Raw genomic sequence first — 13,433 nt, 5'->3', positions numbered from 1 at the left:
AGGGGGCATCAGGGGAGGTTAGGGTTAGGGGTTGGGGTTGGGGTTAGGGTTAGGATTAGGGGTTGGGGCTGGGGTTAGGGTTTAGCAAGGGAGCATCAGGGGAGGTTAGGGTTAGGGGCTGGGGTTGGGGTTGCGTTTAGGGTTAGGGTTAGGGGTTGGGGCTGGGGTTAGGGTTTAGCAAGGGTCATCAGGGGAGGTTAGGGGTTGGGGTTGGGGTTAGCAGTAGAGTTAGGGGTTGGGGCTGGGGCTGGGGTTCGGGTTAGGGTTTGGAGAGGGGGTGTCAGGGGAGGTTAGGCTTTGGGGTTGGGGTTAATGGTAGGGTTAGGGGTTGGTGTTGGAGTTAGGGTTAGGGGTTGGGGCTGGGGTTAGGGTTTAGCGAGGGGACATCAGGGGAGGTTAGGGTTAGGGGTTGGGGCTGGGGTTAGGGTTTAGCGAGGGGGCATCAGGGGAGGTTAGGGTTAGGGGTTGGGTTTGGGGTTAGCAGTAGGGTTAGGGGTTGAGGCTGGGGTTAGGGTTTGGAGAGGGGGTGTCAGGGGAGGTTAGAGGTTGGGGTTAGCGATAGGGTTAGGGGTTGGGGCTGGGGTTAGGGTTAGCGTTTAGAGCGGGAGTGTTAGGGGAGGTTAGGGGTTGGGGTTAGCGGTAGGGTTATGGTTTGGGGTTGGGGATGGGGTTAGGGTTAGGGGTTGGGGGGTGGGGCTGGGGTTATCGGTAGAGTTAGGGTTAGGGGTTGGGGTTAGCGGTAGGGTTAGGGTTAGGGGTTGGGGCTGGGTTTAGGGTTAGGGTTTAGAGAGGGGGTGTCAGGGGAGGTTAGGGTTAGGGGTTGGGGCTGGGGTGTGGGTTAGGGTTTGGGTTTAGAGAGGGGGTGTCAGGGGAGGTTAGGGATAGGGGCTGGGGTTAGGGTTAGGGATTAGAGAGGGGGCGTCATGGTTGGTTAGGTTTAGGGGCTGGGGATGGGGTTAGGGTTAGCGGTTGAGTTTGGGGTTAGCGGTAGGGTTAAGGGTTGGGGCTGGGGTTAGGGTTTAGAGCGGGAGTGTTAGGGGAGGTTAGGATTAGGGGTTGGGGTTAGCGGTAGGGTTATGGTTTGTGGTTAGGGATGGGGTTAGGGTTAGGGGTTGGGGGTTGGGGCTGGGGTTATCGGTAGGGTTAGGGGTTGGGGCAGGGGTTAGGGTTTAGAGAGGGGGCATCAGGGGAAGTAGACACACACATTTCTGATGTAGTTCTACTTTCTATTATTGTTACTGCTAGAAGCTCGCCTTCACAGAGGGTTAGGGTTAGGGTTGGGGCTGGGGTTAGGGTTTAGCGAGGGGGCGTCAGGGGAGGTTAGGGTTAGGGGTTGGGGTTAGCAGTAGGGTTAGGGTTAGTGGTTGGGGCTGGGTTTAGGGTTAGGGTTTAGAGAGGGGGTGTCAGGGGAGATTAGGGTTAGGGTTAGGGGTTGGGGCTGGGGTTAGGGTTAGGGTTTAGAGTGGGAGTGTTAGGGGAGGTTAGGGTTAGGGGTTGGGGTTAGCGGTAGGGTTATGGTTTGGGGTTGGGGATGGGGTTAGGGTTAGGGTTAGGGGTTGGGGGTTGGGGCTGGGGTTAGTGGTAGGGTTAGTTTTAGGGGTTGGGGCTGGGGTTAGGGTTTAGAGAGGGGGCATCAGGGGAAGTAGACACACACATTTCTGATGCAGTTCTACTTTCTATTATTGCTGCTGCTAGAAGCTCGCCTTCACAGAGGGTTAGGGTTGGGGCTGAGGTTAGGGTTTAGCGAGGGGGCATCAGGGGAGGTTAGGGTTTGGGGTTGGGGTTGGGGTTAGCGGTAGGGTTAGGGGTTGGGGCTGGGTTTAGGGTTAGGGTTTAGAGAGGGGGTGTCAGGGGAGGTTAGGGTTAGGGTTTATAGAGGGGGCGTCAGGGGAGGTTAGGGTTTAGAGAGGGGGTGTCAGGGGAGGTTAGGGTTAGGGTTAGGGGTAGGGGTTGGGGCTGGGGTTAGGGTTAGGGTTTAGAGAGGGGGTGTCAGGGGAGGTTAGGGTTAGGGTTTAGAGAGGGGGCGTCAGGGGAGGTTACGGGCTGGGGCTGGGGTTTGGGTTAGGGGTTGAGTTTGGGGTTAGGGTTAGGGTTAGGGTTTAGAGAGAGGGCATCAGGGGAGGTTAGGGTTAGGGGCTGGAGCTGGCGTTAGGGTTAGGGGTTGAGTTTGGGGTTCGCGGTAGGGTTATGGGTTGGCGTTGGGGCTGGGGTTAGGGTTATGGGTTAGGGGTTGGCGTTGGGGATGGGGTTAGGGTTTGGGGTTGGGGCTGGGGTTAGTGGTAGGGTTAGTGGTAGGGTTAGGTGTTGGGGCTGGGGTTAGGGTTAGGGTTAGGGTTATGGGTTAGGGGTTGAGTTTGGGGTTAGCGGTTAGGGTTAGGGTTAGGGGTAGGGTTAGGTGTTGGGGCTGGGGTTAGGGTTAAGGTTATGGGTTAGGGGTTGAGTTTGGGGTTAGCGGTAGGGTTAGGGGTTGGCATTGGGGATGGGGTTAGGGTTAGGGGTTGAGTTTGGGGTTAGCGGTAGGGCTAGGGGTTGGCGTTGGGGATGGGGTTAGGGTTAGGGTTATGGGTTCGGGTTGGGGCTGGGGTTAGAGTTACGGTTAGGGTTAGGGTTTAGAGAGAGGGCATCAGGGGAGGTTAGAGTTAGGGGCTGGGGCTGGCGTTAGGGTTAGGGGTTGAGTTTGGGGTTCGCGGTAGGGTTATGGGTTGGCGTTGGGGCTGGGGTTAGGGTTATGGGTTAGGGGTTGGTGTTGGGGATGGGGTTAGGGTTAGGGTTTGGGGTTGGGGCTGGGGTTAGTGGTAGGGTTAGTTGTAGGGTTAGGTGTTGGGGCTGGGGTTAGGGTTATGGGTTAGGGGTTGAGTTTGGGGTTAGCGGTAGGGTTAGGGGTTGACGTTGGGGATGGGGTTAGGGTTAGGGGTTGAGTTTGGGGTTAGCGGTAGGGCTAGGGGTTGGCATTGGGGATGGGGTTAGGGTTAGGGTTATGGGTTTGGGGTTGGGGCTGGGGTTAGGGTTAGGGTTAGGGTTAGGGGTAGGGTTAGGTGTTGGGGCTGGGGTTAGGGTTAGGGTTATGGGTTAGGGGTTGAGTTTGGGGTTAGCGGTAGGGTTAGGGGTTGGCGTTGGGGATGGGGTTAGGGTTAGGGGTTGAGTTTGGGGTTAGCGGTAGGGCTAGGGGTTGGCGTTGGGGATGGGGTTAGGGTTAGGGTTAGGGTTAGGGTTATGGGTTCGGGGTTGGGGCTGGGGTTAGGGTTAGGGTTAGGGGTAGGGTTAGGTGTTGGGGCTGGGGTTAGGGTTAGGGTTATGGGTTAGGGGTTGAGTTTGGGGTTAGCGGTAGGGTTAGGGGTTGGCGTTTGGGATGGGGTTAGGGTTAGGGGTTGAGTTTGGGGTTAGCGGTAGGGCTAGGGGTTGGCGTTGGGGATGGGGTTAGGGTTAGGGTTAGGGTTATGGGTTCGGGGTTGCGGCTGGGGTTAGGGTTTAGAGAGGGGGCGCATCAGGGGAAGTAGGGTTAGGGTTAGGGTTAGGGTTAGGGTGTCAGGAGTGGCACTCTATTAAGAGTGGCACAGGACACCCAGAAAGGGTTTGGGTTGTTGTGCCAAATAAAGTGGACAGATAAGAACACACACAGCGGAAAGGAAAGAGAACGAAGAGTAGGCAAGAGTAGCAAGAGAAAAGATACAGAATGAATACCCTCTTGGGGTGTATGCAGATATAGGAAAAGAGTATTCCACGAACCTTGGAAATACTCTAGCCTTCTGCACAGTTTGCTATAACAGAGGCCCACGCTGTTTGCTCATGACTTGGAACAGCAGCTATGGATGTCTGTAATGTAGAAACGAGACAAGGGAAGGGGCAGAGGTTGACTGATGGGAACCAACAGACAAGCTCTGTACAAAAGGGTCTACAAACAGTACAAGAGAAGATACTACAGACAAATCCAGGAAAGGAGGTGATAGCAAACTAGCAGAGGGAAATGAAGGGAAAGTCGTGTAACAGGATAGGATAGCAGAGGACAGTAAGGAACAAGGTTGAGAGCTCAGAGGAGCAGGGAAGCGATGAGTAAGCCCACAGGAGTAGGACTGTAAGGTAGAACGCCCAGAGGAAAAGGGCTTAGGGCAGCAGAGTAAAGCAGACTGCACGGCAAGGATCCCGTAAGGGCCGGGCAGTAAGGAGTGAACCCTGAGGGACAGGGCCGCTGAACGTAGAAGGTAGCAGAGGACTGTAGAGGGCTGCTAGGCCGAGAACCCAGCGGAAAAGGTAGGTAGTAGGCAGCGGAGCGTGATAAGCTGCAAAGTAGGAAGGCCCAGAGGACAAGGGCTGTAGGTAGCCAGAGTGAGGTAGGCTGCAGAGCAGGGAGCCCCAGAGGACAAGGGCTAAGGCAGCCGGAGTGAGGCGGGCTGCAGAGCAGGGAGCCCAGAAGACAAGGGCTGAAGGCAGCCGGAGTGAGGCAGGCTGCAGGGCAGGGAGCCCAGAGGACAAGGGCTGAGGCTGGAAAGCAGCAGAGGGTGATCAGCTGCAATGTAGAGGGTCCGCAGGGCAAGGGCGGAGGCTGGAAGGCAGCAGAGCGTGATCGGCTGCAATGTGGAGAGCCCGGCAGGGCAAGGGCGGAGGCTGGAAGGCAGCAGAGCGTGATCGGCTGCAATGTGGAGAGCCCGGCAGGGCAAGGGCGGAGGCTGAAAGGCAGCAGAGCGTGATCGGCTGCAATGTGGAGAGCCCGGCAGGGCAAGGGCGGAGGCTGGAGAGCAGCAGAGCGAGATCGGCTGCAATGTGGAAAGCCCGGCAGGGCAAGGGCGGAGACTGGAAGGCAGCAGAGCGTGATCAGCTGCAGTGTGGAGAGCCCGGCAGGGCAAGGGCGGAGACTGGAGGGCAGCAGAGCGTGATCAGCTGCAGTGTGGAGAGCCCAGAGGAGCAGGGCTGTGAGGCAGGGAGCCTGGAAGGCTATGGCTGGAGGCAGCAGGGTGGAGCAAGCAACAAGGCAGGGTCCAAGCAGGAGTGAAGGTAAGCAGCATACAAGATCCGTAGGAAGATGCAAAAGGTGGAGGAAGGACTCTCAGATGCAAGAGGCTGAGCCACTGCAGGCAGCAGCCTTTATACTGCCTAGCCCAGCACAGAGGCAGGCTAATTGGTTGCACCTGGCTAAGCACACCTGCAGGCAATCGGCCACCTCCCTTTCTGTTCCTGGGCTGGTGGAAGCAGGGCAAGTCTCTAGGGCTTCTGGGGGGTGTAGTTCCTTTGATAACCAATAGAAACAGCCAAGAATCGATACTTGTAGCCAGGTGCATTATGGTATGCGTAGTTTGTTGGAAATAATAATTAAGCAGCAAAGTCTCGCAAATGGGAAATAAAGTTCCCAAAGTAAATATAGATGGATCCAAGAGTCTGTTGTAAATAAATGATAAACATATAGTCCAAATTGAGCGTAAATGGATGCGCCCATGGCGCAGGCATGACATAGGGTTAGGGTTAGGGTTAGGGGTAGGGTTAGGTGTTGAGGCTGGGGTTAGGGTTAGGGTTATGGGTTAGGGGTTGAGTTTGGGGTTAGTGGTAGGGTTAGGGGTTGGCGTTGGGGATGGGGTTAGGGTTAGGGGTTGAGTTTGGGGTTAGCGGTAGGGCTAGGGGTTGGCGTTGGGGATGGGGTTAGGGTTAGGGTTAGGGTTATGGGTTCAGGGTTGGGGCTGGGTTAGGGTTAGGGTTATGGGTTCGGGGTTGGGGCTGGGGTTAGGGTTAGGGTTAGGGTTATGGGTTAGGGGTTGAGTTTGGGGTTAGCGGTAGGGTTAGGGGTTGGCATTGGGGATGGGGTTAGGGTTAGGGGTTGAGTTTGGAGTTAGCGGTAGGGCTAGGGGTTGGTGTTGGGGATGGGGTTAGGGTTAGGGTTATGCGTTCGGGGTTGGGGCTGGGGTTAGGGTTTAGAGAGGGGGCGCGTCAGGGGAAGTAGACACACACATTTCTGATGCGGTTCTTTTTTCTATTATTGCTGCTGGCAGAAACCAGCCTTCACAGAGACGTGCTCAGAATGTATAGACTCCAGGAGGGTTAGGGAGGATAACAGGGAGGTTTTGCAAAATGGAGGCCTTTGCAGCATTCGGTTAATGATTTCAAGGGCAATTTGAAAGCTTGAAGTTAAAACATTGGCTCCTGACATTATTCTGGCAGGCATTAACATTTCCCCAAAAATAAGTGTTTGTGGAACCCGTTCTTTGTTCTGCCTGCCCACCCTTCACCTGATGATGCCATCGCAGAGTGGGCAAGGCCGGGAGGGCGTGGAGGGAGGCATTAATGGCTGGAGAAAAGAAATAGAAGGACGCATGCTCCTACAAACCCTTACTTAGCGGAAAACCTATAGCACTGCTGTTAATCACTGAGATGGCTCATTTAACAAGCCATTGATTTTACACAATATGTGCTTAGTATTTCAGTGTTAAGAACTGAACATGGGGCATTTTTATTCTGAAGGCCAGCACAAAGCACCAGTTAGCTGCCAAATCTATGCATTCTTCCAAGAGAATTAACCTGCCACACAGACATTTTTAACACTATGCTCTTTATTTTCAGGTCTTTTTATTTGCCAGACCAAAACTCTTTTGTATATTACTTTTTAGTTACATATGGCGCATCAAAGAGATTTTCATTTTCTTAACAACCCAACCACTGCCTAGCGCGCACACCAGATGGCACCTCAATGTGACTTGGCACCTTGATTAGGAAATCAGAGTTCTTTGTGTGTCACCGTGTAGACAGTAGTCCAGGGCAAATCACTGCAGTGATATGTGAGCAGCAATGATTTGCGGGCTGCAAAAGACACCACCCTGTTGGTTAATTGGGTCATATGTGGTGCTCCAGGATGTAAGAACACATATGCCTGTTTTGCCTGATATGTCCAATGTCCATACAATAGCATACTGGAATGTTTTGTGTATGTGGCTCTGATGAGCATGACATACTGTGCCCACACTTAAACGCATGAAGCAAACAAAGAAGTTGCCTCAAATTGTACCTCTACTAGGCCAAACGCCCTTTCTACACTGCCACACCATGATTTTCACTAGCTGCAGGCCAGCACTAATAAGAGATGCTAATGCCAGCTCTGTTATATAAAGCATGGGCCTGCTCTTTTTTAGAGAAATAACCCCTGAGGCCTGAGTAATAGTTAGGAGGTAGTGGCTCGGGAACTGTGGGCCCTTTACCACACATTAGAAGCCGGTTTTGTTTAAAATGCTTCATCGTCTTATTACTGGTCCGGCTAATGTTTGTAAGAGGTGCAACCCTTTCTGTGTGGCCTTTCTGTGCATTGTTTATTGGGTCTCTCTTCTACGGTATCCTGTCCTGTCTATGGATATAATTCCCAAAAGATGTTTCAGTATTGGGTGTTAGGCATGCTCACACTGAGACCCAGCCCTTCCTCGTCTAAAATTCTTCAGAAGCAAGAAGCTAAAGTGCCCTTGTTACCCCATTTAAGTGGCTGATGTTGCAGCCATTTTATGCTCACATAAAAAAATATATGCTGTCTAAATGAGTATGTATAGTTCATGATTACAAACATTTGAATTGTTAGGGTGAGTGTTGTGAACAATGATGTAAGCACCAAGCCATGTGTCTGTTATGTATATAGAAATTCACACATACACCCCTTTTCACACAGACTTGGTTATCAAATATAGAGATCTCTGATCACTGTTAGTCCTGAAATGCTCTGTGATTAAATGTGAGGCACACAGGAACCCTCATTGGTGCTCTTTGTCCGCATTCCCACTCTCATAGAGGTATTTTGAAAGAGTACAATAATAGTGTAGCAGACTGTCTATCTTGTAATGATAACCTAACAAAAAATGAATATGGTTAGTCTAGTACTGCCACTTGCGAAATGCAAGTGAGGTGGTACGTACAGAACACCTGCAACACAAGGCCAGTGGGACCTAAGAACCCGGCAGGTTGGTCACACCACAGTGTGCCAATATGGACAGTTTGAAACTGCATTCAGACAAGGCCTTCCCTAAGAGCGGGTGTAAGAAGAATCATTTACTTGGGCAGCAACAGCTTTGTTTTCACATTACATTTCTTCTGTAAGGTACTTTCATTATAATGCAACGAAACCAGCTACATTTATATAGCAATGCTATTTTGATATTGAGGAGGGGTTTTGTTACGTGCCACAGATGTGTAGTTTGGGAGTGACGGTTGCCAGTTGGGGGGAGGAGAGGTGAGGGGGGGGCACTTTCTAGGCGTGAGACAAGCCAAAATGCTGGCTGACACATCACCTCCGACATTTTGAGCACATGCAAGCAAGCAATTGGACACCGTGGCCCAGGTGATTTAAGAATGACATAGAAGTCACGGATCTAGCAGTCTTTAAACCCTATAGAAGGAATTAGTGTTGTTAAACAATCTTGGAACAGAGGGAAACAGAACTTTGAGCACCTTCCAGTTTTGACCCCACCCAGTCCTGAGAGCAGTCAACAGATTAGAAAAAAACGCTTTGGTCCAAGTGAAAATGTAATGAGCAAGAGAGTCACATTTGACCCCAGAAAGCAAGCAGCTAATGAAATTAATCTATCAATGGTTTTGTGACAGCCCTTAGAGAACATTTAGTCATGTGTGACTTTGGGACTGTGCAGAATGTGCAAGTTAAGGACATGCTTTGCAGAGATTTCAAGAAGCAAGAGAAAACGCTAACGTTTAAAAATAAAATCCTATTTTGGACAAAACTCTAACATTGGCACCAACGGTGGAAGAAGTGAGCTTAGAGCCCTTTGGATAACCTGCATGCAGTGGATGGGATGCAGAATAACTCCGACACCAAATAATCGAACCAACTCACGAAGATTGCAAAGTTTTCTGTTTTAATATCAATTGTCTAAAACAGGGATTTACAATGGACATCAACGGACGTTCGCTCCAGCTCTCGTACATTTCACACAAAAACACATCTATATACACAAAATGTGTCATAAGTGACATCATACTATGTGGCAAATAAGAAAAACCTATAGGGGGTTGTGATAGGCTCAAGGAGAACATATAAGTATATTTTCTATAAGGGGTGGGATTGTTATTGGATGTCTACTGTCAGGTGGACAACGTATGCCTACCTCTAAAGCAAGTCATCTTCAACACTATTAAGTAAATGATATATCATTGGCTCACAAAGTATAAGTCCCTTTGGTGTATGGCCTTCTACAATTGGTTGGAACGCTCGTGCCATGCCTGGAACATTTGGTTCACTTAGCAGCATGCAAGCTCAGAACCAGGTGCCAGGAGGTGGACTTGACTTTACCTCCCCACCCAATTAGCCCAACATCTCTCATCACCCATGCCTTCTGCCATGAAGATTGTCTTTGAACTTGGCCTTGTTCAGTATTCTTGTCTCTGGGAATATAAGAGCCCAAATAGGCACTATCGTTGTTCTAGAACTCCAAGCTCAACTCCATTTCCAACCTTGGCTCACGTGAGAGGAGACCCCAATTTGGTCCATTTAGCAGCACTTGAATGTATTAAATGAATGAAACTTGGCATGCTTGGTGTTCTTTCTTAGCACCTTAACAAGGGATGATTAAGCTTCTCACATTCACTGCCTTTAAGAATAGATAACTGGCCTTGGCTGCTTCAGCCTTTGTACCAGCCCAGACAGCTTCGCCATTCGCATCAACGACCTCAGCAAATTCTTTGCTGCAACACAGTTCTCAGCCTTTTCTCTCCATGGGTCCGGGCTTACTAAATTCATGACACTGATGTCCAGCTTCTATACAATGGCAGCTCCACCTGCAGTCTATTCACTAAGTATAGCCAGCTTCTATAATCCCTTAGTCTACTTGTGTTACAGCATCTGTACAGTTATTGAACGGTGTGTATTTTCTGCAGTGTTTTTCACACGTGCAATCTTCTTTTCGCTTTTGAAAGTTTACTTGATTCTTAATTTCATCATCAGTTTCTATAAGGTCCATGTTTCCTCCTCAGCCAGTGTTCTCGGTGCATCACGCTCGTCGTTCATGATGTCACTAGCTCCTCTTTTGCTCTTTTTCATATTCCTTCGGGAATACATCTGGTAGGGCTTTCTCAGAGGGTACCTTCTATTGAATATCCTCTGTGGTATTGTCACAACAGCTGGTGTCAAGCACGGCACAATCTCAGGCTTCCAGCATACAGGAGGTAGGGGGCAGGATTTCCTGCAGAGGCATGCAGCTGCTACTCCACATTTCCCCCTCTGACTGAGTCATAGTCCACTGCTTCACCGGTTTTTACATCTCAATACTTTCTCATGAAGAAATGCCTCTTCAGAGGCGGATCTTCATCACCCTCCTCACGGTGCCGGCTGATTTAACATGTTCGTCCACACTCCAGGTCATATAGCTGCACTGTCCATTTGGATTACAATAGACCCATAATCCCACGTACTTGTTATGATTCTTCGGCTACTGGAACTTGTCTCCTTCCGGTGCTACGATGCTGACCTCTATTTATTTTCTGACATCTTCATCTGTCAATTCTTTGGGTCCAAACCCTGATTCGACATTGATAATGATCTTCATTCCTACTGCTTTATTTTCTGTCTTCTTACACTGTGTAATTATTATCCTGCTCACACAGAATCCAAACATCACCATCACTAATACTGCTCCAAGAAGCTTGAAGATGTTTGCCATCCACTGCAGAATCCATGAGAATATGGACTCAAACCAACTGTCATCTGCAATGTCCTCTGTCTCATCTTCCATCTGGTTATGCAGGTTCTTCAGCAACGTTATGGCCTTTGTCAAGGTCCCATTCTCGTCATCATCAAAAGCTATGAATGTGCAACATGATGGCCCAATTTTGGCGCAAACTCCTCCTTCCATCACTGTGATCATGTCAAGGAGATATTTGTTCTGGGGGCGTGGCTAGGTAGCCATGCAGTGAGGACGCTTCTCTTATGGCTCCTGAAGATTCGCTATGATCCTTGCCTGCAATAAAGGCTCCAGTAAGTGTGAACCTTTGCAAAATGCTCCATCAGATGCTTGAAGTGTGGCGGCACAACTGGGCATGATTTGAGGCTGGTGATTTATGATCTAAGTGAAGCACGGGCGTGCGGCGAGGGAGCCCCGGCCACTGGCAACCTGAAACAAAATGGCGGCCGCCAAACGATAGATCCGCCGGTGAGGAACGCCATAGCGCAAGAAGGCAGCTCAGGAGAACATTATTTGGAGCTGGCCTGCCCCTGCCCCGAATGCCCTGAGTCCGATCCTAGCAGGGGGAAGATTGGCATAGAATACGGTAACCCTGGGGAAGTGAATGGCAGCACGGCACCTGAGCTGTAGACAAAGGAACTTGCATGCAGAGGAAAGAAACATGTTGGCACTGGAGACAGCCAGCATGAAAGCAGTAGCTCTTGCATGGTGAGGTGAGCCGGGGCAGGTGGAATGGGCCGGCAGAGTATACTGCCTTCTGCGGTAGTACAGATATAGTAAATCCTGGGGGATACAAGGCTCAGGAGGGAAAGAGACTGTGTGCCCCGTGGAGCGGTGGTTCGTGAGGAAGTGCCAGAGGCGGACCGTAATGGATGTGGATACAGAATATACTGTGAAGGCGGACAGTGGGGAGGACTGCCTGTGAATAATCGGCAGACTAAAGAGGTAACTGTCCCTGGCACCTTACGCAGAGGCGGAACGATTAGGGAGCTGGGCCGGGCTATAAATGACGGGCGGACAATGGAGGGAGCAGGCCTTGAACAAAGCGCATTGGTGGACCAAAGGGGCAGCTGGCCCTGCAAGCAGCGCAGAAGCGGAAACAATGCATTTCAAAACATGCTCACCCTCAACTGAAATCTTATACTGTGGAATGCGTGGCAGCTCAATTCCATGTTTCAAGACTATCTTAACAGGCTCAATCTGTAAAACACCGACATCATTGTCGTCAATTGCCCACAAGCACTCTGGTGCATCAATGAATTCTGGCGGCAAAGGTCTGGTCAAGAATTGAGAGACAGAACTTTGCTGTGGTGAAATCGTCAAATGCACTCTGTCAGAAGAACAATGAATTAATGCATTCAATTCTTTCAATAGATTCAACCCCAGCAAATTCTCTCCACAATTCAAAGTCAACAGAAATGGACAGTGGTCCATAAATAGACCCAAAGAAATAGGCACTGGCAAAGAAACTGGACAAACAACTGGTGTGCCAGAAAACCCCACAGAAACATTGGTTTGCCCTGACAGTGGAATGTTTGGAACCCGAAAATGATCAATGGAACACTGTTACGCTCACCTGGTTCCCACAGGGGCGTCGATCGGACCCGTACAGCTGCGGTCTCCACCAACGTGATGCGTAGTGAAGAGATGACAGTCTGGACTGGCCCGCCTAATCTTGTCTGCTGGACTCATAGAAGTATTCTCCTGAAAGTGGAGAAAGGGATTTAGCCACCCGTGGACTTTAGTGATGCCCCCCACCCCCAACTGTTCTCATTCTCCCCACTAATCACCTCCGATATCCCCTCTTGGTAACCTCACCTTACGTTTTTAAATGATGAGCTCTCCATCCTGCATGGCATGCAGGGGTGCGTAGATACCAGTTACTTCACTGGTTTGAAGGTACTGGAGGAGTTCCGGAGGAATATTGACTCCAGTGTCTATAAAGTTCAAAGAGTTCAATATGTCCGATGTTCACTCTTGTTCCATTCCCTCGTTAGGTTGCAGCTGGGTCCAAAAGAATATTGCCTGGAGGCAGCTGATGGCCTTCAGGTAAGAGTCTGTATTACCAAACACAGTCCGGTAAAAGTTGCATGAGTTTAACTTGCTGTTTTCTCTCTCTTTATAGGTGCGGCATAGAAAGATGCAGCGAATTAAAGGATAATACCTCCGGTGGTAAAGCAGGTAAGCCTATGGTGGCAAAGAGATTGTCTTTGTCGGTTTTCTCGGCTCACCTTGTTATTCCTTTTGTTTTCCCCGCAGGTGCTGGGTTTCGACGAAGAAAATGATGGAGGCAGCGCCGAGTTGAAAGATGCGGTGGACTGGTGAGTATAACGCAGCGCTGCTGCTGGCGAAGCGACGCGTGCTGAAATAATGTCCTTTCCAGGCTCGGAGATGTGCTGGGTCCGGAATCAGGTAAGGAATCAAATAATGTCCGTGATCTAACCTCTTCTCCTTTCTTTTCCTTTTGTCTGGGAGCTCCGGATTTGAGGCGGGCGTGGCAGAAGATTGGAATCGGACTTGCAGACACAGTGACTGTTACGCTGCTGGATGCAGAATAACACGAAGCATGAGCTGCTGTTCGGGCGTGGTTTAAATAGCCTGCAAAGTAGTCCCAGGTAAGAAGTTACCCAGAACCACACCCGAGTAAAAAATAGTCTCTGTAATAAAATAGTCCCATCCAGGCCTCACGTTGGCTTGGACTCATTTGCAGCATGGTCTGCATAAGGTAGGTAAAGTCTATGAGCCTGGCGCCTATGGCGCCAGGACTGATTTCGTTGATGAGCC

The sequence above is a fragment of the Ambystoma mexicanum genome, chromosome 11, assembly GCF_040938575.1.
Source record: "Ambystoma mexicanum isolate Mex_15411 chromosome 11, UKY_AmexF1_1, whole genome shotgun sequence".
In the NCBI taxonomy this organism is placed as follows: domain Eukaryota; kingdom Metazoa; phylum Chordata; class Amphibia; order Caudata; family Ambystomatidae; genus Ambystoma; species Ambystoma mexicanum.
The sequence above is the reverse complement of the archived record's forward strand: the minus strand, read 5'-3'. Positions refer to the sequence as shown.